Below are 21566 nucleotides of genomic sequence, written 5' to 3' on the forward strand. Positions count from 1 at the left end.
GATAAATGCATTGCCTGCATTTCTTCAATGTTTGATTTTACATTTCTGTAATTGTTCATTGGAGCGCACTTTTCCGGATCAGGAAACATGTGAATGCCTCTGCTTTGTAAATAAGGCCTTCTCAGAGTATGTACCAAAAAATTTGGAAATGTGATAATGATTATATATAGCCAACTTTGCAAATGAGGACCTGCTACCTTCATAGACACTAACAACTCATTTTAAGGTAAAGAAAATGAAAATTTATTTCATATGATTATACACTTATGAAAACATGATTATGAATATATTATTCCATTTTGTAAACTGTAACTGTAACTACAATAAAAATAGCACGCCACATTATAAATCATATAAATATTGAATAAATCTGGTATCATGACAATTTGTTAGGATAAAATAATCTGATCATAAGCTAGCAGAGGCTCTCAAACTTTTAGACATGCTAATGCAATTTTGTACAACAGCATTTTGACATAACTACTAACACAAGTGTCCTGAGTTCAAGATGCTCAAATACTTGTTTTTTAAATATTTGTTTTTCAAACTCTCACTGTAGTTTGACTAATACCCTAAAGCTTGCGTAAATTTGCTGATAAACTGACCAACTCAGAAAGTAGCTGGCTTCAAATTAGGATGGAGAAGCTGCAGTGTGCTCCTGGAATAACACAACTAATAAGTAATTAAAAAAAAGCAACAACATAAAAAGCACAAAATACAACAACATATTCCCCAAACTGGTCAGCAACTTTACTAATATATCAAATATAAAAATAAAAAAAAACATTGGTAAACACACTACTGTCCAAACCTTTGGGGACCTGTTGCAGGCATCAACGTCTGAATGAATGAATACTTACAAAACAAAACAAACAAACAAAAGAACATCTAAGTATAATATCTCATTTTTGGACTGTATTTACCTAAATAAAGGTCAAAAAGATGATGGTAACAGATAAAAGTTCATCAGCGTCTTTAGCATATTGTGTGCTGAACACTATTGTTTCAATCAGGTCAATAAAATTTGAAATATGGATATGAAAAATCACTTTTTAAAAAAATATACATCGCATTAGTAATCTTTATTAGCAATCCAAAAGTCATAAATTATTCCAGAAGCACACTGTAGCTTCCACGCCTTTATTGGACAACAGCTGCTTTCTGAGTTGGTCAGTTAAGCAGCAAATTTACCCGAGCCTCAGGTTATTAGCCAATGAGAGTGTGAGTTGAAAAACAAATATTTGAAAAAAACAAGTTTTTGAGCATCTTTAAGTCAGAAAACTTCTGGCTGTACCATAAATATATTAAAAAAATGGCAGACCATAATTCAGTTAATCATATTTCCACAGTTTTTGGTAAATATTCTGTATTAATAGAGAGATAGTCACATGTGTGTCCTGGGCTGAAAAATGCCCTCCAATGAACAATCAGAGAAATAAAATCAAACATTAATTGACTGAAGTAATTCATGCAAGGCGTTAAATCATAAGATCAAATCATGGGTGAACAGTTCAAGAACTGAAATGGTGTAACTAAAATAGTAAGCCCAATGTTTTCAACTAAAACTTTTCCAGTCATACCCTATTTATTCTGACTGTTTATACTCTATTTTGCTGAAATATCCAAATACATTGTTTTAGAAATGGGCATTGGCTCTTTTTTTATTAACAAATTTCTACATAATTTTGTAGCGTTACCCTTCCCGACAACATAGCATGACATGCTTGGTTCCAAAGGATGTTTTAGGCCTATAGTTTAATATAATACTTGAGTCTTACTGTAATATTAAAATCGGACCCACTACAGCAGGTTCTCACCTTTAGCCTCACCTGTCACCTGTTTGGCTCGTTTCATTTTTTGACTTGGCTAGCCAGGCTGCTGTTCATGTCACGTCTTTCCATTAGCAGTGCATGTGTTCTGTTTACCTAACCTGCGCTGGAAGATGGAGCGGACCATTTTACAATAATTGAGGGGGTTTGGAGGATCAGATGACAAGCTAAAATGCGTTTAATGATAATACATTAATTTATTATATAAATGCATATAACTAGTATTGACAGTGATATAAGTCAGTTAGTAAATCGTTGTACCTGGGATCAGGTACAACGATTGATCCCATTTAAGGGTCAATCATAGACCTTTTTATGTTCCCTCCCCCTCTTGGGCTGAGATCATCGATAACCTTTGACCCCCCCGATGGTGGTCCTGCCTTGGAGCATTGTTTGTCATTGACAAGCAAACTGTAGAAACTTTTCATTGGATGTTCTCCTCACAGTCTGCAAACATACTTTGGTCAAAAGGGTATATATTTGAGGAGCATTGGTCAGACAGTCAGAATACTCCTGTTTCGAGTTGAAGTCGTTTGGACCTGAGAGCTCCTACAAACTAAAGGTGAGTCCCGTATCTTTATTTCACCCCTTACACAAACCCAACAGAGTCAGTTACTGTACTCTGACCATTTGATAGTATTTTTAATTTTTTTTTATGATTTCTTTCAGAAAATGAAGATCCAACTTTTGCTGCTGGCCCTTGCTTTTGTGGCTGTGAGCTATGTAGCTCAAGCACAAAAAGGTAACTTGATGATCATATTTGATGTGATAGTTTCATAATATTTGAAGTAATTTGATATATGCACATGTCTTATGCACTGACACATATATGACCATAACTCTGTACATGGGTTGGGTTTTAATATTTTGTGCAATTTTTAAATAAAGTAACAAAACTAAATGCTTTCTTTATGGACAATAATTTGAATATCTGTCATTCATTATTGGATGGAATCACATGTCTTTCTAACTCTTACAGGTGATGATGATGAGGCTGAAATTGCTGCTGCAGCTGACCACATCAAAGCTGACGATATTGTTGTAGATGATGCAGATGTGGCTGACATCAGCGACAAAGATGCAGCTGAAGCTGAACATGCAGCCGATTCTATCACTGAAAAGGACCTCAACTAAACACCTGATCTACAGCAACATGGTCATCGACATGATCACCAGACTTTTTTCAATGAAACCAACTGAGGCTTCTTTTTTGTTTTTACAATAATGGGATCTAATAAAAGCCTCTGACAGCATGCAATGCAAGTTCGTCTTTGTTTTGGTATTAGCAATTTTAGTGCATTTTACTTAACCCAAACATTTATCAACACATTTAAAAACCCATTTTCCACATCATTGTTGTATTCTAATTAAAAAAGTGGGAGAGGTGGGCGTTAAAGTTTAGTGTCACCAATGCAGAATCTAACCAAACATCTTATGGTGTCGAATAACGGCCAGAAAAGTGTTTTTGCAGAACATTATGATGTCACAGTTGAGTTGAATTTTAACCTTTTGGATATACATTTCATAACTTTATCATTTCATACTTGTTTGTCATAATTAGGGTATAAATTCTTAAATTATGGCTAAAAACACAGTTTGTGAGGGCATAGTGACCTCAACCTGAACCACCAAAATCTTGTGGTCCAGTTGCCAAATTTGAGTAAATTCCTTAAAGGCCTCTTTGAAAAATCACGCTCATGAGAATAAGACTCAGGCAAGGTCAGAGTGACCATCACCTTTAAATACCAACATTTAATCTGTTCATTGCTGAGTTTGGGTGGACATATGTGCCAAATGTGAAAATAACACCTTGAAATATAGCTTTCCCAAAAATTAGATGGATGCAAGGTTACACCGACCTTGACATTTGACCACCAAAATCTAATCAGATCATCGTTGAGTTCAAGTGGATATTTGTGCCTAATTTGAGGAACTACTAAACTATGTTTTCATTAGTGCAAAATTACCTGAATCAAGAATTATTGTGTTGTTATTATGTTTGAATGAGCTGTTTATATCCAAATACAGAGCAGGTCCTCTTTCACAGAGTCCGCCATGCTGTTCTATAGTAGCCCAGTATGGACAAATAAAACACTGGGGCTAGATAGGTCTGTTTCTGGTTACACATTTTCAAATTTTCACTGTGATGGGAGAAGTTTCATTTGTGTGGTGTCATTGTTGGATGTCAGGAGCCTACCTATGCTTTCACTAAAGGACTTCCAAACATCCTGTACACCTGGTCACATTTAACATGAGTAAACAAATGTGTATTGACATACAGTTGTTTAGTCCTTGGTATTACAATGTGTCTTTGCATTTCATCATTATGTCCTGGAGCATTGTTTGTCATAGATCAGCAAACTCTGGAAAATTTTCATTGGATGCTCTTGTTACAGTACACAAAAAAACCTGGTTCAAAAGGGTATATAATTGAGGTTCATCAGTCAGACAGTCAGAATACTCCTGTCTCAAGTTGAAGTCGTTTGGACCTGAGAGCTCCTACAAACTCAAGGTGAGTCCAGTACCTTTACATCACTCCTCACTTAAACCCAAAAAGCCAGTTGCTAAATACTCAAAAACCATAGTAGATAGCATTTCTTTAATATTTATGATTTTTTGTTGTTCAGAAAATGAAGATCCAAATTTTGTTGCTGGCCGTTGCTTTCGTGGCTGTGATCAGTGCAGCACAGGCACAAAAGGGCGCTGCAAAAGGTAAAGTTAACTACATGATTATATCTGATGTGACACGTGTTATGCATTGGTGCAGTGCCATAACTCTGTAAATATGTTGGGTTTCAATGTCTTGCAAGTTACTTAGAATCACAAAACTCATCAAGTTCTTTATGGACAATAATATGAATATCTGTCTTATTTTTAATGGATGCCATTACATGTCTTTCTTACTTTCACAGGAAATGATGATGCTGCCATTGATGCTGCCCTTGCCAAGGTCTCACTCAAAGACATTGTTATCACAGATAAAGATGTGGCTAGCCTGAGTGACAAAGAAAAGGCTGATCTCCAAAAAGCAGTGGCTTCCATTTCTGATAAGGACCTCAACTAAACACCTGATCTACAGCAGCGTGGTTATCACCATGATCGCCAAACTATTTACAATAAAAGGCACTGTATTTCAGTAATGTTGCTAAATAAAAACCTTTCTCAGCATGCACAACAAATTTGTTTCCTTTTTAATTTTAACCATTTTTGTGCTTTTTACTTTTTCTGTGTGTATCCCAAACATTTATTTATACATTTCAAAACCCCTTTTTCTGTGTCTTTACCATATTTTTACTCCATAAATGCTGAAATTAACCTTAATGGTATTGAAAAAGTTGTCCTGTGAAGTTTAAGTTATATTCTTTTGAAATTTGATATATAAGAGTCAGTTTTCATATTAAGACGGTCACATTTGTGTACTTAATCAAACCCAGACATACTGGCTCTATTAAGGGCTACAAGTGATGCTATACAGGTACTTACGTTTAATTTTCCCAAACAGGGATTTAGAGTTATGTTTGCCAAGCACATCAGGAAGCTCTCATCCAAATAGCCCTTTCTCTTGTTTAACTGGAAGTGATACACCCTTTTTGAAAATACCTACACGTTAGACAAAGCAAAGCAGCCCAAACATCTTTTTTATTAGAGTGTAAACTTTTGGATGCTAAATTATGTTTCCTAACATAAAAATAGGCAAGCACTAACTGGTTTTACACTGCAATACAATAACAATGGGATTTCTGTATTTTGATGCAGCTTAGGCCTGTTGTCACTTTAAACTATGTACGTGCTCTGCCACATCAGGACGGCATGGCAACAGTAACTAAGGAGGACAGGACTAAGCAATTTTTTTTTCAGTTGGCAAGTCTAAAGGATAGGAGCGTGACAAACAAATGACCCGAAAATGTGTAACACTTTCCTGCAAGTATTTGGCATAAAACCTATTCATACTGGCAGTGATGCAAATTTGTGACAGTTGCGACACATGATTAATAAAGACAATTACATACCTTTTTTGCAGTGTCATATTCACATTCACTGTGAAAGTACCTGTTAAAAAAGTTTGAATAAAGTACATTGACTTACAAATTAATACTATTAATAAAGTAGAATCTCTGCCTCAATATGATATGCCGCCGCAAACCAGTCAACTTGCAGTTACAGTTTACTTCCACGTCTGTCCAGACTCATCAGCAGCCATGACCTACTGATGAGCTAAGCTACATTTTCTTGGTGTAAATCCCCTGAATCAAGAATTGTTGTGTTTTTGTGAAGTTTGCATCCACATACAGAGCAGGTCCCTTTTCCCACAGCGCTGTTCTATAGTAGCCCATCATGGACAAATAAAACACTGGGGCTAGATAGGTCCATTTCTGTTTATATATTTTCAAGTTTTAACAGTGATGGGAGAAGTTTCAGTTGTGCAATGTCATTAGTGGATGCCAGGGACTCGTACTTCCTGGACCTTTGAATATGTTTAGAACTGAAAAATTATTAAAACCACAGCTGTGCAATCGATGTCAGGAGCCTAGCAATGCTTTCACTGAGGGACTTCCAAACATCCTGTACACCTGGTCACATTTAACATGGGTAAACAAATGTGTATTAACATACAGTTGTTTAGTCTTTGGTATTACAATGTGTCTTTGCATTTCATCATTATGTCCTGGAGCATTGTTTGTCATAGATCAGCAAACTCTGGAAAATTTTCATTGGATGCTCTTGTTACAGTACACAAAAAAACCTGGTTCAAAAGGGTATATAATTGAGGTTCATCAGTCAGACAGTCAGAATACTCCTGTCTCAAGCTGAAGTCGTTTGGACCTGAGAGCTCCTACAAACTCAAGGTGAGTCCAGTACCTTTACATCACTCCTCACTTAAACCCAAAAAGCCAGTTGCTAAATACTCAAAAACCATAGTAGATAGCATTTCTTTAATTTTCTATGATTTTTTGTTGTTCAGAAAATGAAGATCCAAATTTTGTTGCTGGCTGTTGCTTTCGTGGCTGTGATCAGTGCAGCACAGGCACAAAAGGGTGCTGCAAAAGGTAAAGTTAACTACATGATTATATCAGATGTGACACTTTTCATAATATTTCAAGTAATGTTGTATGGGCACAACATGTGTTATGCATTGGTGCAGTGCCATAATTCTGTAAATATGTTGGGTTTCAATGTCTTGCATGTTTCTTAGAATCACAAAACTCATCAAGTTCTTTATGGACAATAATATGAATATCTGTCTTATTTTTAATGGATGCCATTACATGTCTTTCTTACTTTCACAGGAAATGATGATGCTGCCATTGATGCTGCCCTTGCCAAGGTCTCACTCAAGGACATTGTTATCACAGATAAAGATGTGGCTAGCCTGAGTGACAAAGAAAAGGCTGATCTCCAAAAGGCAGTGGCTTCCATTTCTGATAAGGACCTCAACTAAACACCTGATCTACAGCAACGTGGTTATCACCATGATCGCCAAACTATTTACAATAAAAGGCACTGTATTTCAGTAATGTTGCTAAATAAAAACCTTTCTCAGCATGCAAAACAAATTTGTTTCCTTTTTAATTTTAACCATTTTTGTGCTTTTTACTTTTTCTGTGTGTATCCCAAACATTTATTTATACATTTCAAAACCCCTTTTTCTGTGTCTTTACCATATTTTAACTCCATAAATGCTGAAATTAACCTTAATGGTATTGAAAAAGTTGTCCTGTGAAGTTTAAGTTATATTCTTTTGAAATTTGATATATAAGAGTCAGTTTTCATATTAAGACGGTCACATTTGTGTACTTAATCAAACCCAGACATGCTGGCTCTATTAAGGGCTACAAGTGATGCTATACAGGTACTTACGTTTAATTTTCCCAAACAGGGATTTAGAGTTATGTTTGCCAAGCACATCAGGAAGCTCTCATCCAAATAGCCCTTTCTCTTGTTTAACTGGAAGTGATACGCCCTTTTTGAAAATACCTACACATGTTAGACAAAGCAAAGCAGCCCAAACATCTTTTTTATTAGAGTGTAAACTTTTGGATGCTAAATTATGTTTCCTAACATAAAAATAGGCAAGCACTAACTGGTTTTACACTGCAATACAATAACAATGGGATTTCTGTATTTTGATGCAGCTTAGGCCTGTTGTCACTTTAAACTATGTACGTGCTCTGCCACATCAGTATGGCATGGCAACAGTAACTAAGGAGGACAGGACTAAGCAATTTTTTTTTCAGTTGGCAAGTCTAAAGGATAGGAGCGTGACAAACAAATGACCCGAAAATGTGTAACACTTTCCTGCAAGTATTTGGCATAAAACCTATTCATACTGGCAATGATGCAAATTTGTGACAGTTGCGACCCATGATTAATAAAGACAATTACATACCTTTTTTGCAGTGTCATATTCACATTCACTGTGAAAGTACCTATTAAAAAAGTTTGAATAAAGTACATTGACTTACAAATTAATACTATTAATAAAGAAGAATCACTGCCTCAATATGATATGCCGCCGCAAACCAGTCAACTTGCAGTTACAGTTTACTTCCACGTCTGTCCAGACTCATCAGCAGCCATGACCTACTGATGAGCTAAGCTACATTTTCTTGGTGTAAAATCCCCTGAATCAAGAATTGTTGTGTTTTTGTTAAGTTTGCATCCGCATACAGAGCAGGTCCCTTTTCCCACAGCGCTGTTCTATAGTAGCCCATCATGGACAAATAAAACACTGGGGCTAGATAGGTCCATTTCTGTTTATATATTTTCAAGTTTTAACAGTGATGGGAGAAGTTTCAGTTGTGCAACGTCATTAGTGGATGCCAGGGACTCGTACTTCCTGGACCTTTGAATATGTTTAGAACTGAAAAATTATTAAAACCACAGCTGTGCAATCGATGTCAGGAGCCTAGCAATACTTTGACTAAAGGACTTCCAAACATCCTGTACACCTGGTCACATTTAACATGGGTAAACAAATGTGTATTAACATACAGTTGTTTAGTCTTTGGTATTACAATGTGTCTTTGCATTTCATCATTATGTCCTGGAGCATTGTTTGTCATAGATCAGCAAACTCTGGAAAATTTTCATTGGATGCTCTTGTTACAGTACACAGAAAACCTGGTTCAAAAGGGTATATAATTGAGGTTCATCAGTCAGACAGTCAGAATACTCCTGTCTCAAGTTGAAGTCGTTTGGACCTGAGAGCTCCTACAAACTCAAGGTAAGACTCGTACCTTGATATCACTCTTTACTCAAACGCAAAAGTAAGTTCCTAACTTCTTAAACACTTGAAAGTATTTTTTTTTTAATATTTATGATTTTTTGTTGTTCAGAAAATGAAGATCCAAATTTTGTTGCTGGCTGTTGCTTTCGTGGCTGTGATCAGTGCAGCACAGGCACAAAAGGGTGCTGCAAAAGGTAAAGTTAACTACATGATTATATCTGATGTGACACTTTTCATAATATTTCAAGTAATGTTGTATGGGCACAACATGTGTTATGCATTGGTGCAGTGCCATAATTCTGTAAATATGTTGGGTTTCAACAACAGACAACAATTTGAATACCTGTCTGCTCTTAATTGGTGCAATTATGTCTTTCTTACTTTCACAGGAAATGATGACGCTGCCATTGATGCTGCGCTTGCCAAGGTCTCACTCAAGGACATTGTTATCACAGATAAAGATGTGGCTAGCCTGAGTGACAAAGAAAAGGCTGATCTCCAAAAAGCAGTGGCTTCCATTTCTGATAAGGACCTCAACTAAACACCTGATCTACAGCAACGTGGTTATCACCATGATCGCCAAACTATTTACAATAAAAGGCACTGTATTTCAGTAATGTTGCTAAATAAAAACCTTTCTCAGCATGCACAACAAATTTGTTTCCTTTTCATTTTTAACCATTTTTGTACAATTTACTATTTCTGTGTGTATCCCAAACATTTATTTATACATTTCAAAACCCCTTTTTCTGTGTCTTTACCGTATTTTTACTCCATAAATGCTGAAATTAACCTTAATGGTATTGAAAAAGTTGTCCTGTGAAGTTTAAGTTATATTCTTTTGAAATTTGATATTTCAGAGTCAGTTTTCATATTAAGACGGTCACATTTGTGTACTTAATCAAACCCAGACATACTGGCTCTATTAAGGGCTACAAGTGATGCTATACAGGTACTTATGTTTAATTTTCCCAAACAGGGATTTAGAGTTATGTTTGCCAAGCACATCAGGAAGCTCTCATCCAAATAGCCCTTTCTCTTGTTTAATTGGAAGTGATACACCCTTTTTGAAAATACCTACACATGTTAGACAAAGCAAAGCAGCCCAAACATCTTTTTTATTAGAGTGTAAACTTTTGGATGCTAAATTATGTTTCCTAACATAAAAATAGGCAAGCACTAACTGGTTTTACACTGCAATACAAGAACAATGAGATTTCTGTGTTTTGATGCAGCTTAGGCCTGTTGTCACTTTAAACTATGTACGTGCCCTGCCACATCAGTATGGCATGGCAACAGTAACTAAGGAGGACAGGACTAAGCAATTTTTTTTTAAGTTGGCAAGTCTAAAGGATAGGAGCGTGACAAACAAATGACCCGAAAATGTGTAACACTTTCCTGCAAGTATTTGGCATAAAACCTATTCATACTGGCAATGATGCAAATTTGTGACAGTTGCGACACATGATTAATAAAGACAATTACATACCTTTTTTGCAGTGTCATATTCACATTCACTGTGAAAGTACCTGTTAAAAAAGTTTGAATAAAGTACATTGACTTACAAATTAATACTATTAATAAAGAAGAATCACTGCCTCAATATGATATGCCGCCACAAACCAGTCAACTTGCAGTTACAGTTTACATCCACGTCTGTCCAGACTCATCAGCAGCCATGACCTACTGATGAGCTAAGCTACATTTTCTTGGTGTAAATCCCCTGAATCAAGAATTGTTGTGTTTTTGTTAAGTTTGCATCCACATACAGAGCAGGTCCCTTTTCCCACAGCGCTGTTCTATAGTAGCCCATCATGGACAAATAAAACACTGGGGCTAGATAGGTCCATTTCTGTTTATATATTTTCAAGTTTTAACAGTGATGGGAGAAGTTTCAGTTGTGCAACGTCATTAGTGGATGCCAGGGACTCGTACTTCCTGGACCTTTGAATATGTTTAGAACTGAAAAATTATTAAAACCACAGCTGTGCAATCGATGTCAGGAGCCTAGCAATACTTTGACTACAGGACTTCCAAACATCCTGTACACCTGGTCACATTTAACATGAGTAAACAAATGTGTATTAACATACAGTTGTTTAGTCTTTGGTATTACAATGTGTCTTTGCATTTCATCATTATGTCCTGGAGCATTGTTTGTCATAGATCAGCAAACTCTGGAAAATTTTCATTGGATGCTCTTGTTACAGTACACAAAAAACCTGGTTCAAAAGGGTATATAATTGAGGTTCATCAGTCAGAGAGTCAGAATACTCCTGTCTCAAGTTGAAGTCGTTTGGACCTGAGAGCTCCTACAAACTCAAGGTAAGACTCGTACCTTGATATCACTCTTTACTCAAACGCAAAAGTAAGTTCCTAACTTCTTAAACACTTGAAAGTATTTTTTTTTTAATATTTATGATTTTTTGTTGTTCAGAAAATGAAGATCCAAATTTTGTTGCTGGCTGTTGCTTTTGTGGCTGTGATCAGTGCAGCACAGGCACAAAAGGGTGCTGCAAAAGGTAAAGTTAACTACATGATTATATCTGATGTGACACTTTTCATAATATTTCAAGTAATGTTGTATGGGCACAACATGTGTTATGCATTGGTGCAGTGCCATAATTCTGTAAATATGTTGGGTTTCAACAACAGACAACAATTTGAATACCTGTCTGCTCTTAATGGATGCAATTATGTCTTTCTTACTCCTACAGGAAATGATGACGCTGCCATTGATGCTGCCCTTGCCAAGGTCTCACTCAAAGACATTGTTATCACAGATAAAGATGTGGCTAGCCTGAGTGACAAAGAAAAGGCTGATCTCCAAAAGGCAGTGGCTTCCATTTCTGATAAGGACCTCAACTAAACACCTGATCTACAGCAACGATGGTTATTATCATGATCATCAATGAATTTACAATGAAAGGCACTGTATTTCAGTAATGGAACCAAATAAAAACCTTTCTCAGCATACAAAACAAGTTTCAAGTCCATTTCAATTTTTACTTTTTTGTGCTTTTTACTTTTTGTGTGTGTATCCCAAACATTTACTGCTACATTTCAAAACCCTTTTTCTGTATTATTACTGCATTTTGATTTCATACGTGCTGAAATTAACCCAAATGATACTGCAAAATGTGTCTGGTGAAGTGTAAATTATATTCTTTTGATATTACAAACCCAGTTTTAGTGATTCCCATGAAGACAGTAACATTAGTATACTTCTAATCAAATCTGTACATAGCAACAGTAACTATGGAGGACAGGGCTTAGGAAATTTTATACTTACTTTCCTTTCTTTGGCACTAGACCTATTCATACTGGAAAAGATGCAAATTTGTGACTCTCATGTTCAGATTTTCTGTGAAAGTGCTCATGACGAAAACAAGTTTCAAAAAATTTACTTAAAGTGGAATTGCTGGCTCAACATTGTATGCCTACATGAACCAGTCAGTTTGCAGTTGCAGTTTACATCCATGTCCGTTCAGACTTATATGTAGCCAAGATAGCTGACAGTGCTTAAAAAGTGTATATTGCTGCAAAGAACCCACCACCATAGAAGATCTATAGAATATAATAAGCACAGTTTCAAGGTGGGAACCCAAGATAAGTGTCACCAATTCAATATCTGACCAAACATCTCCACTTCTGTTCCTGAATAATGGCAAGAATATTGGGATGTTACAAGTTATCACTTCATCTTATCTTATCACTTCATGTTTTTATCCGGTTTGACATTTGTGTGAAATTCGTGAATAATTAGCATATTAGTTCTTGATATCTAGCAATGAACCTGTTTTGTGAGGTCACAGTGACCTTACACTTTAACCACCAAAATCTAAACAGTTCACTGTTTAGGCGAGGTGGATGTTTGAGCCAGATTTAAGGAAATTCCCCCAAGGCCTTCTTGAGGTATTTCATTCATGAGAAAAAGACGGACGGACAAAAATCTCATAATTTAAGTGACATTTGTGCCAAATGTGAAGATATTCCCTCAGTGAGGTCTTGAGATTTTGTGTTCCTGATTGCAGCTCAGCTTGGATCATGGTCATGGTTGTGCTGGTGCTGTGATCCTGTGTGTGGCTGCGCCTGTGTCTTGGTTGTAGTGTTGCTATGTTCCTTCCTGTGGCTGTGCATTGATCGGCACCTGAAAGTTTGCTAAGCCTTGTCCTCCTTTGTTATTGCTGTTATGACATACTGTTGTTGCACCATACTTTTATAGCAGTGGAAGATTTAACATCAATTTTCAGAGTAAGTTTTGCAATGAGTTTACATCCAGAGAGCTACTGCTGGCAGACTTTTACAGCTGTAGCAACCTTTTCAAATAAGCCAATTCTATGTTTCAAAACGCTGTTGTCAAAAGTATTTTTATGTTTGAAGCTATATCCTTTGAAAACTTTAACCCTATAAAAGAGAGACTTAAATATTATTTTAATGGCTATGTAGTTCATGCTAAAATTCTTGAGCTAAAGCTGCATGGAAAAAAAGAAACATTATTGAACCAGTTAGTGCTAGTCCTATATTGATGATAGGGAAATTAATAAAAATACAATAATAAAGTAAATAAGATTCAGTGTTTAAAATGTTGTAAAATGTATTTAGAAATGTTTGGGGTTTACACAGAAAAAGTAAAAAGCACCAAAAAAATGCTACCCTTGAAATGGAGACAAGCTTGTAAGGCATGTTGTCAAAGGCTTTTATTTGATCCCATTACTGTAAGACAGTGCCTCAGTTGGTTGTTTTGTAAACGGTTTGGCGGTGATGATGATAACCATGTTGCTGTAGCTCGGGTGTTTAGTTGAGGTCCTTTTCAGTAATAGAATCCAGTGCATGTTCAGCTTCAGCTGCATCTTTGTCGCTGATGTCAGCCACATCTGCGTCATCTATAACAATATCATCAATGTTGATGTGGTCAACTGCAGCAGCAATTTCAGCATCCTCATCATCTGTAGGAGTTAGAAAGACATGTAACTGAGTCCAATTACAAAGACAAGTATTCAAGTTATCATCTGTGAAGAACTCTGAGTTTTGTGATTTTAAGTAAAAAATTCACAAGACACTGAAACCCAACATATACACACAGTTATTGCATTGCATCAATACAGAAGACATTGGGCACATACCACATTATGAAACTATCACATTAAATATGACCATTGAGTTACCTTTCTTTGGTGGTGCTGCGCTGATCACAACCACAAAAGCAAGGGCCAACAGCAAAATCTGGGTCTTCATTTTCTGAAAGAAATCAGAAAAATTTAGAAAAAAAAAAATACTGTCAAACATTCTGAGTATAGTGACTGACTCTGTTGGGTTTGTGTAAAGAGTAAAAATAAAGGTACTGGACTCACCTTGAGTTTGAAGGAGCTCTCAGGTCCAAACAACTTTAACTCGAAACAGTTTTCTGATTGTCTGACTGATGCACCTCAAATATATACCCTTTTGACCTAAGACTGTTTGCAGACTGTGAAGAGAACATCCAATGAAAATTTTGCGAGTCTATGACAAACAATGCTCCAAGGCAGGCGTGCCACAGGGGGGTCAAAGGGTACAGATGACCTCGGCCCGAGGCCAAGAGGGGGAGGGGCCATTAAAAGGTCTATGACTGACCCTACGTAGTCTATGAAAAATACCGTAATGACCGAAATAAAAGATGTTTTTTTCCCTCTGAATATATCTGAAAAAGTGAGGCTGTCCTATTTTCGGAGTCTAGTACCAGTAATGAATGTGCCCCTCATGACTGCAGCTGTCAAGCAAAACTGACTGACAACAGTGTTAGGAGGCCTGATAGATAAATATGGTGACTGTCGTCAACAAAGTGGTCTGAAAAACGCTAACTGTCAAAGAAAACCGCAAATCAGCTGCTTCCATGAGAGTGACAGGAGTGAATATATGATTTAAAAGTAAAAAGGCAAAAAAATGGCTTGCACACTGCAGGGCTCCAGTCATCTTATTATATGCATCAGACTGACTTCATCAGCGCAGTTGTGCTCGAAACGTCACTTTGGTGCATTTAATAAGATATAACGGGAGCCCTGCAGAATGCAAGCCATTTTTTGCCTTTTTACTATTCACATCATCTTTGGGTCAGCACCTGCTCCAAGTTTAGACTAGATGTGGGTGCGTGGTTTTGCTTCTGAATATATGACTGAAAAACAAAATGAAAAACACACCAAAGTTTGTTTTACTGTTATGGTATGTAAATAGGTCTACCAAAAGTCATTCCTTTACAATAGGGATTATCGTATACAGGCTTTTATTTAAAATAAAAATAAAAATAAAAATAAAAATAAAAATAAAAATAAACAGGAGTCGTTCTGTAGTCACGGTCATCCTGTATTCAGTTCAATGCAGTACTTCTTCCAAGCTTATGATGTAATGTAGGGACCGATTGTGACAGGATCAGGCAAATTTCAATTTTATTCACTGATGTTAAGTACTTATCAGGTGTACAATATATTTGGAAGTCCCTTAGTGGAAGCACTGGTAGGCTCCCGACATTGATTGTACAGCCATGCTTTTAATAATTGTGCAGTTGTCACTATATTTAAAGGCCTAGTGCGAGGCAGTCAGTGGCATCAAGCTGTGAGGTTGCACAACATCTTTAGCGTGGTTATCATTTTGTTTTAATCAGGTAAGTAAAATTCAAGATATGACATAATTAATGACTGCAGCTCCCACACCCTTTAGAAACCAGTTGATTTCTTAGTTGGTCAGTTAATAAGCAAACTCACCCAAGCCTCAGGTTATTAGCTAGATTAGAGTTTGTGCTGAAAAACAAATATTTGCAAAACAGTCAGGACACATTAGTAGTGGTAGTTGCACCAAATGCTGTAGAAACAGTTACAGTTACAACTTACAGAATTTGAATTTAATACTCATAACTATGGTTTCAACAGGGTAAAATCACCTGAATCAAGAGTTGTTGTGCTATAACATAAACGATAACGATAAAGACATACAGAGCTGGTCCTCTTTCCCACAGTCCGCCATATTGTTTCATAATAGCTCAATATGGATAAATTAAACACTGAGTCGAGATGGATTTCTGTTTCTACATGTTCATGTTTTAACAATGGATGTTTCTGCTGTGTAACCTCACCACTGAATGCCACACACTTGACATTTAAATATATTTTGAATTAAACAAATATCAAAACGCAGCAGTACAATCAATGTTGGGAGCCTACCAATGTATTCACTGGGGGCCTTCCAAACATATTATGCACCTGATCAGTATTTAACATCAGTGAATAAAGGTGAAATACAGCAGAAGTCACTAGTTGATCTATGGTGTCACAGTGGGTCTCTAAATTACACCATAAGCCTTGGAGAATAATTTGTTAGAGACTACTTAGGGTCAATGATAGACCTTCCCCCTCTTGGCCTTGGGCTGAGGTCATCTGTACCCTTTTAACCCCCTGATGGCAGGCCTAGCTTGGAGCATTGTTTGTCTTTGAGTAGCAAACTGTAGAAACTTTTCATTGGATGCTCTCCTCACAGTCTGCAAACATACTCAGGTCAAAAGGGTATATATTTGAGGACCATCGGTCAGTTGGTCAGAATACTCCTGTCTCGAGTTGAAGTCATTTGGACCTGAGAGCTCCTTCAAACTCAAGGTGAGTCCAGTACCTTTATTTCACTCCCTCCACAAATTCAACAAAGTCAGTTACTATACTCAGACCATTTGATAGTATTAATGTATTTTTTTAATTTAAAAAATAAATAATTTTTAAATGTAATTATGTTTTTATTTACTTTCAGAAAATGAAGACCCAGATTTTGCTGTTGGCCCTTGCTTTTGTGGTTGTGATCAGTGCAGCACCATCAAAGAAAGGTAACTCAATGGTCATATTTGATGTGATAGTTTCATAATGTGGTATGTGCCCAATATATCTTCTGTACTGATGCAATGCAATAACTGTGTGTATATGTTGGGTTTCAGTGTCTTGTGAATTTTTTACTTAAAATCACAAAACTCTCTGAGTTCTTCATAGATGATAACTTGAATACTTGTCTTTGTAATTGGACTCAGTTACATGTCTTTCTAACTCCTACAGATGATGAGGATGCTGAAATTGCTGCTGCAGTTGACCACATCAACATTGATGATATTGTTATAGATGACGCAGATGTGGCTGACATCAGTGACAAAGATGCAGCTGAAGCTGAACATGCACTGGATTCTATTACTGAAAAGGACCTCAACTAAACACCCGAGCTACAGCAACATGGTTATCATCATCATCGCCAAACTATTTATAATAAAACCAACTGAGGCATTGTCTTACTGTAATGGAATCAAATAAAAGCTTTTGACAACATGTGATACAGATTTGTCTCCACTTCATTGTTAACATTTTTTGTGCTTTCTACTTTTTCTGTGTGTACCCCAAACATTTATCAATACATTTCAAAACACCTTCTTCTTTATCTAAGTAACTTTATTGTTGGATCTTTATTAAATTCCTTTTCAAAAATATAGGAGTAGCACTAACTGGTTCTACACTGAAGTGCAAAAACAATACTGTCTCTGTATTTCCATGCAGCTTTAGTTGTAGTATTTTAGCATGATCTACGTAGCCATAAAGGTAATATTTAAGACCTCTTTGGACAGGGTTTAAGTTTTAAAAGGATTCAGCTTTATACATAAAAAGTCAGTCTTTGATAGTGTTTGAAACAAACAGACTTAGATGATTATATTATTTTGAGTTTAGAACTAAATAAAATAAAAGCCTAGCCATACAATTAAAGCAAGGAGTCTAGCAATGCTTTCAATGAGGGACTTCCAAACATGTTGTACAACTCATCAGTATTAAAATGAGTGAGTAAGAGTAAAAGAAAACACAAGGATTCAGTTGGTGTCACAATGTGTCTCCTGTGGCGCTGGTGGTCCTACGGCTCGACTGCTCTCGCGACCCGGGTGGGCTCTGAACCATTCGGCTGATCGGACCCAAGTGGGATTATGTGCACCTGTGGTGGTCTTGTTACATAAACCAAACCCAACATGGCGGCAACCCTCTGTGACCCAAGCTTCAGTAATGATTGTGGACACTAAGGGCTGCTTAGTCAGTAGCATCACCTTGCCGTGTTCTGGTGATATGGGGAATCAGACCCTCCCTATCTGATTGTTTCTGCTCTTTCTCTCAAACTGGTTAAATGATATGTACCTAAAATGTATTCTTTGTTGAGTAAGGAGAAAGAGGACAAGGTCATCATCACTGGATGGTGTTTAATCCATCATGTTTTTCTGAGAATACCTTCTCGAAACGTCTTTTGAACAAGTGTTGCAACTTTCACAAATTCACAGTTGCCGTTAAGAATAACGTTGGTGCCAAACATTCAAAGACAAGTATTCTACATCTTTGTGTCGTTTGTTTGTCACACCCAAAGTCTTAAGACTTGGCAACTAAAAGTTCACTTAGCACCGTCCACCTCAGTTACTGCTGCTTTGCCATACTGTTGTATACTTCACAGTGACAACAGTGAAAGATTCACCATCAAAATTCAGAGTAAGTTTTGAAATGAATATGACACCAGAGAACTAGTACTGGCAGACTTTTTCAGCTGTAGCAACCTTTCTTAATTAGCTAGTTCTATGATTTGTTCCAAAACACTGTCAAAGACAGACTTCTTAATCTAAATCCTTTTAAAACTTGAACCTGTAGAAGTGGTTTAAAGCTAAAGCTGGATGGAGATACAGACACACTCTTGTTCTCGTATTGCATTCAAAAATAGCTAGTGCTAGTCCTATAGTTATGGCAGGGATGGTAACTAAGATACAATAAAAAAGTCATTAGCATTCAGAAAAATATTGTTTTGAAATGTATTGGTAAATGTTTGGGATTTACACAGAAAAAGTAAAATATGCATTAAAAAAGCTAACATTGAAATGAAGACAAACTTGTATTGTATGTTGTCAAAAGCTTTTATTTGATCTCACTACTGTAAGACAATGCCTAAGTTGGTCACATTGTGAACACTTTGGCGATCATGACAATGAACATGTTGTTGTAGATCAGGTGTTTAGTTGAGGTCCTTATCAGAAATGGAAGCCACTGCCTTTTGGAGATCAGCCTTTTCTTTGTCACTCAGGCTAGCCACATCTTTATCAGTGATAACAATATCATCGATTGAGACCTTGGCAAGGGCAGCATCAACTGCAGCGTCATCATTTCCTGCAGGTGTAAGAAAGACATAATTGCAGTTATTGTCCATAAAGAACATGGAAAAAAGGATTTTAAGTAACATGCAAGACATCGAAATCCACAGTATATACAGAGTTATGGCATTGCATAAATGCATAAGACATGTTTTGTACATACCACGTTACTTAAAATATTACGAAAAATGTCACATCAGTTATAAACATGTAGTTAACTTTACCTTTTGGAGCACCCTTTTGTGCCTGTGCTGCACTGATCACAGCCACGAAAGCAACGGCCAGCAACAAAATTTGGATCTTCATTTTCTGGGGAAAAAATTATCAAAATTTACAAAAATAGTATCAAATGGTATAAATACTTAGTAACAAACTCTGATGGGTTTGAGTAATCAGTGATGTAAAAGTATTGGTCTTACCTTGAGTTTGTAGGAGCTCTCAGGTCCAAACAACTTCAGCTTGAAACAGGAATATTCTGACTGTCTGATGGACCTCAAATATATACCCTTTTGACTTCAGCATGTTTGTGTACTGTGACAACAGCATCCAATAAAACGTTTCCAGGGTTTGCTAGTCTATGACAAACAATGCTCCAAGGCATGATGTAGTAGGCACATTGTAACACAAACGGTCAACTGAACCCTTGTGTTTTCTTTTACACAAATAAAGGCATCAACTGATCATGTGCTGAATGACAATAGCAGACCTGCTGATTGTGTTTCTCAGCAACTTAAATAATACGAAAAAGTATTTTGATATTATAAATTACTATATGAATCTTAAAATATTTCTGGAACTGGGCATGGTAGAGTTTTCACTCTTGCATTAAGCATATTAACTCTTTTTCAAACTTGTTAAATGAGACATACCCAAAAATGTATTATTTTGTCAAGTTAGGAGGATGAGGACAAGGGCATCGTCACTGGATGAATCCATCATGTTTTTTTGAAAAATGAGCAGGCACAAATCTTCTCAAACCATCTTTTGAAAAAGTGTTGCAACTTTCCCAAATTTGCATTGTTGCTTGTATGAATATTTTTGGTGCCAAATATTCAAAGGCAAGTATTCTGCATCTTTCTATCATTTGTTGATCACACCCAAGTCTTCAGACTTAGCAACTTTACTGTTGTTGCAATGCACTCACATAGTTTACAGTGACAGCAGTGGAAGATTTACCGGCGAAATTCAGAGCAAGTTTTGAAATAAGTCTGATATCAGAGAGCTATCGTTGGCAGACTTTTTCACCTCTAGCAGCCTTTCCAAATGAGTTAGTTCTATGGTTTATTTCAAAACACTGCCAAAGACTGAAATTTAAATGTTTTAAGCTGAATCCTTTTAAAACTTAAATCCTATAAAAGGGGGTCTTAATATTACCTTCATGGCTACACAGATCATTCTTAAATAATGAAACTTAAGCTGCGTGGAAATACAGAAACAGTACTGTTCTTGTATTGCAGTGTAGAACCAGCTTAGTGCTAGTCCTTCATTTATGATGAGGAAAGTAATAAAGATGAAATAATAAAGCAATTGAGATTCAAAAAGAAAAGGGTTTTGAAAGGTATGAGTAAATGTTTTGGGTACACACAGAAAAAAGCAAAAAGCACAAAAAAATGCAAATATTGAAATGGAGACAAACCTGTGTGGCATGTTGTCATAGGTTTTTATTTGATCCCATTGCTGTAAGACAATGCCTCAGTTGGTTTCATTGTAAATAGTTTGGCAATCGTGACGATAACCATGTTGCTGTAAATCAGGTGTTTAGTTGAGGTCCTTTTCAGTAATTGAATCCGCTGCATGTTCAGCTTCAGCTGCATCTTTGTCACTGATGTCAGCGACATCTGCGTCATTTACAACGATATCGTCAGCTTTGATCTGGTCAACTGCAGCAGCAATTTCAGCCTCATCATCATCACCTGTAGGAGTTAGAAAGATGTGAATGCATCAATTAATAGAGAACAGGTATTCAAATTATTTTCTGTAAAGAATTGCTCAAGATATTGAAACCCAACATAGACAAAGAATTATGGCAATGCATCAATGCATGATACATGTTGTGCACATATCACATTACTTCAAATATTCTGAATTTATTACATCATAAATGGTCATCTAATTACCTTTTTCTTTTGCTTGAGCTACATAGCTCACAGCCACAAAAGCAAGGGCCAGCAGCAAAATTTGGATCTTCATTTTCTGAAAGAAATCATCAAAACCTTATACAAATACTGCCAAACAGTCCAAGTATTAAGTAGATGACTATTTGGTTGGTGTAAGAAGTGAACTAAAGGTACTGAACTCACCTTGAGTTTGCAGGAGCTCTCAGGTCCAAATGACTTCAACACGA

At 36.5% G+C, this 21566-nt stretch overlaps 9 long non-coding RNA genes across 9 annotated transcripts; 6 read left to right on the plus strand and 3 right to left on the minus strand.

Moving 5' to 3' along the window:
- Window positions 1-2357: 2357 nt before the first annotated feature.
- On the plus strand, window positions 2358-3170 carry LOC148185711 (uncharacterized). Its single transcript, XR_015775624.1, has 3 exons — window positions 2358-2391; window positions 2499-2571; window positions 2809-3170. It is a non-coding gene; the product is annotated as an uncharacterized LOC148185711 (long non-coding RNA).
- A 1126-nt stretch (window positions 3171-4296) lies between these two features.
- LOC148185712 (uncharacterized) lies at window positions 4297-4988 on the plus strand. The gene is made up of 3 exons (XR_015775607.1): window positions 4297-4341; window positions 4457-4541; window positions 4742-4988. It is a non-coding gene; the product is annotated as an uncharacterized LOC148185712 (long non-coding RNA).
- Window positions 4989-6642: 1654 nt separating this feature from the next.
- LOC148185713 (uncharacterized) lies at window positions 6643-7332 on the plus strand. Its single transcript, XR_015775602.1, has 3 exons — window positions 6643-6676; window positions 6793-6877; window positions 7118-7332. It is a non-coding gene; the product is annotated as an uncharacterized LOC148185713 (long non-coding RNA).
- A 1672-nt stretch (window positions 7333-9004) lies between these two features.
- On the plus strand, window positions 9005-9695 carry LOC148185714 (uncharacterized). The gene is made up of 3 exons (XR_015775611.1): window positions 9005-9054; window positions 9167-9251; window positions 9447-9695. It is a non-coding gene; the product is annotated as an uncharacterized LOC148185714 (long non-coding RNA).
- Window positions 9696-11341: 1646 nt separating this feature from the next.
- Window positions 11342-12018, plus strand: LOC148185715 (uncharacterized). The gene is made up of 3 exons (XR_015775613.1): window positions 11342-11382; window positions 11495-11579; window positions 11775-12018. It is a non-coding gene; the product is annotated as an uncharacterized LOC148185715 (long non-coding RNA).
- Window positions 12019-13776: 1758 nt separating this feature from the next.
- LOC148185716 (uncharacterized) lies at window positions 13777-14451 on the minus strand. The gene is made up of 3 exons (XR_015775643.1): window positions 14412-14451; window positions 14226-14298; window positions 13777-14006 (listed from the first exon to the last, which is right to left on the minus strand). It is a non-coding gene; the product is annotated as an uncharacterized LOC148185716 (long non-coding RNA).
- A 2061-nt stretch (window positions 14452-16512) lies between these two features.
- LOC148185717 (uncharacterized) lies at window positions 16513-17329 on the plus strand. Its single transcript, XR_015775639.1, has 3 exons — window positions 16513-16679; window positions 16825-16897; window positions 17121-17329. It is a non-coding gene; the product is annotated as an uncharacterized LOC148185717 (long non-coding RNA).
- A 1646-nt stretch (window positions 17330-18975) lies between these two features.
- On the minus strand, window positions 18976-19693 carry LOC148185718 (uncharacterized). Its single transcript, XR_015775797.1, has 3 exons — window positions 19642-19693; window positions 19447-19531; window positions 18976-19238 (listed from the first exon to the last, which is right to left on the minus strand). It is a non-coding gene; the product is annotated as an uncharacterized LOC148185718 (long non-coding RNA).
- Window positions 19694-20919: 1226 nt separating this feature from the next.
- LOC148185719 (uncharacterized) lies at window positions 20920-21566 on the minus strand. The gene is made up of 3 exons (XR_015775644.1): window positions 21523-21566; window positions 21340-21415; window positions 20920-21135 (listed from the first exon to the last, which is right to left on the minus strand). It is a non-coding gene; the product is annotated as an uncharacterized LOC148185719 (long non-coding RNA).

This window comes from Plectropomus leopardus, chromosome 23, assembly GCF_026936395.1.
Source record: "Plectropomus leopardus strain MGB_pleo_1.0 chromosome 23, ASM2693639v1, whole genome shotgun sequence".
Lineage (NCBI taxonomy): Eukaryota > Metazoa > Chordata > Actinopteri > Perciformes > Serranidae > Plectropomus > Plectropomus leopardus.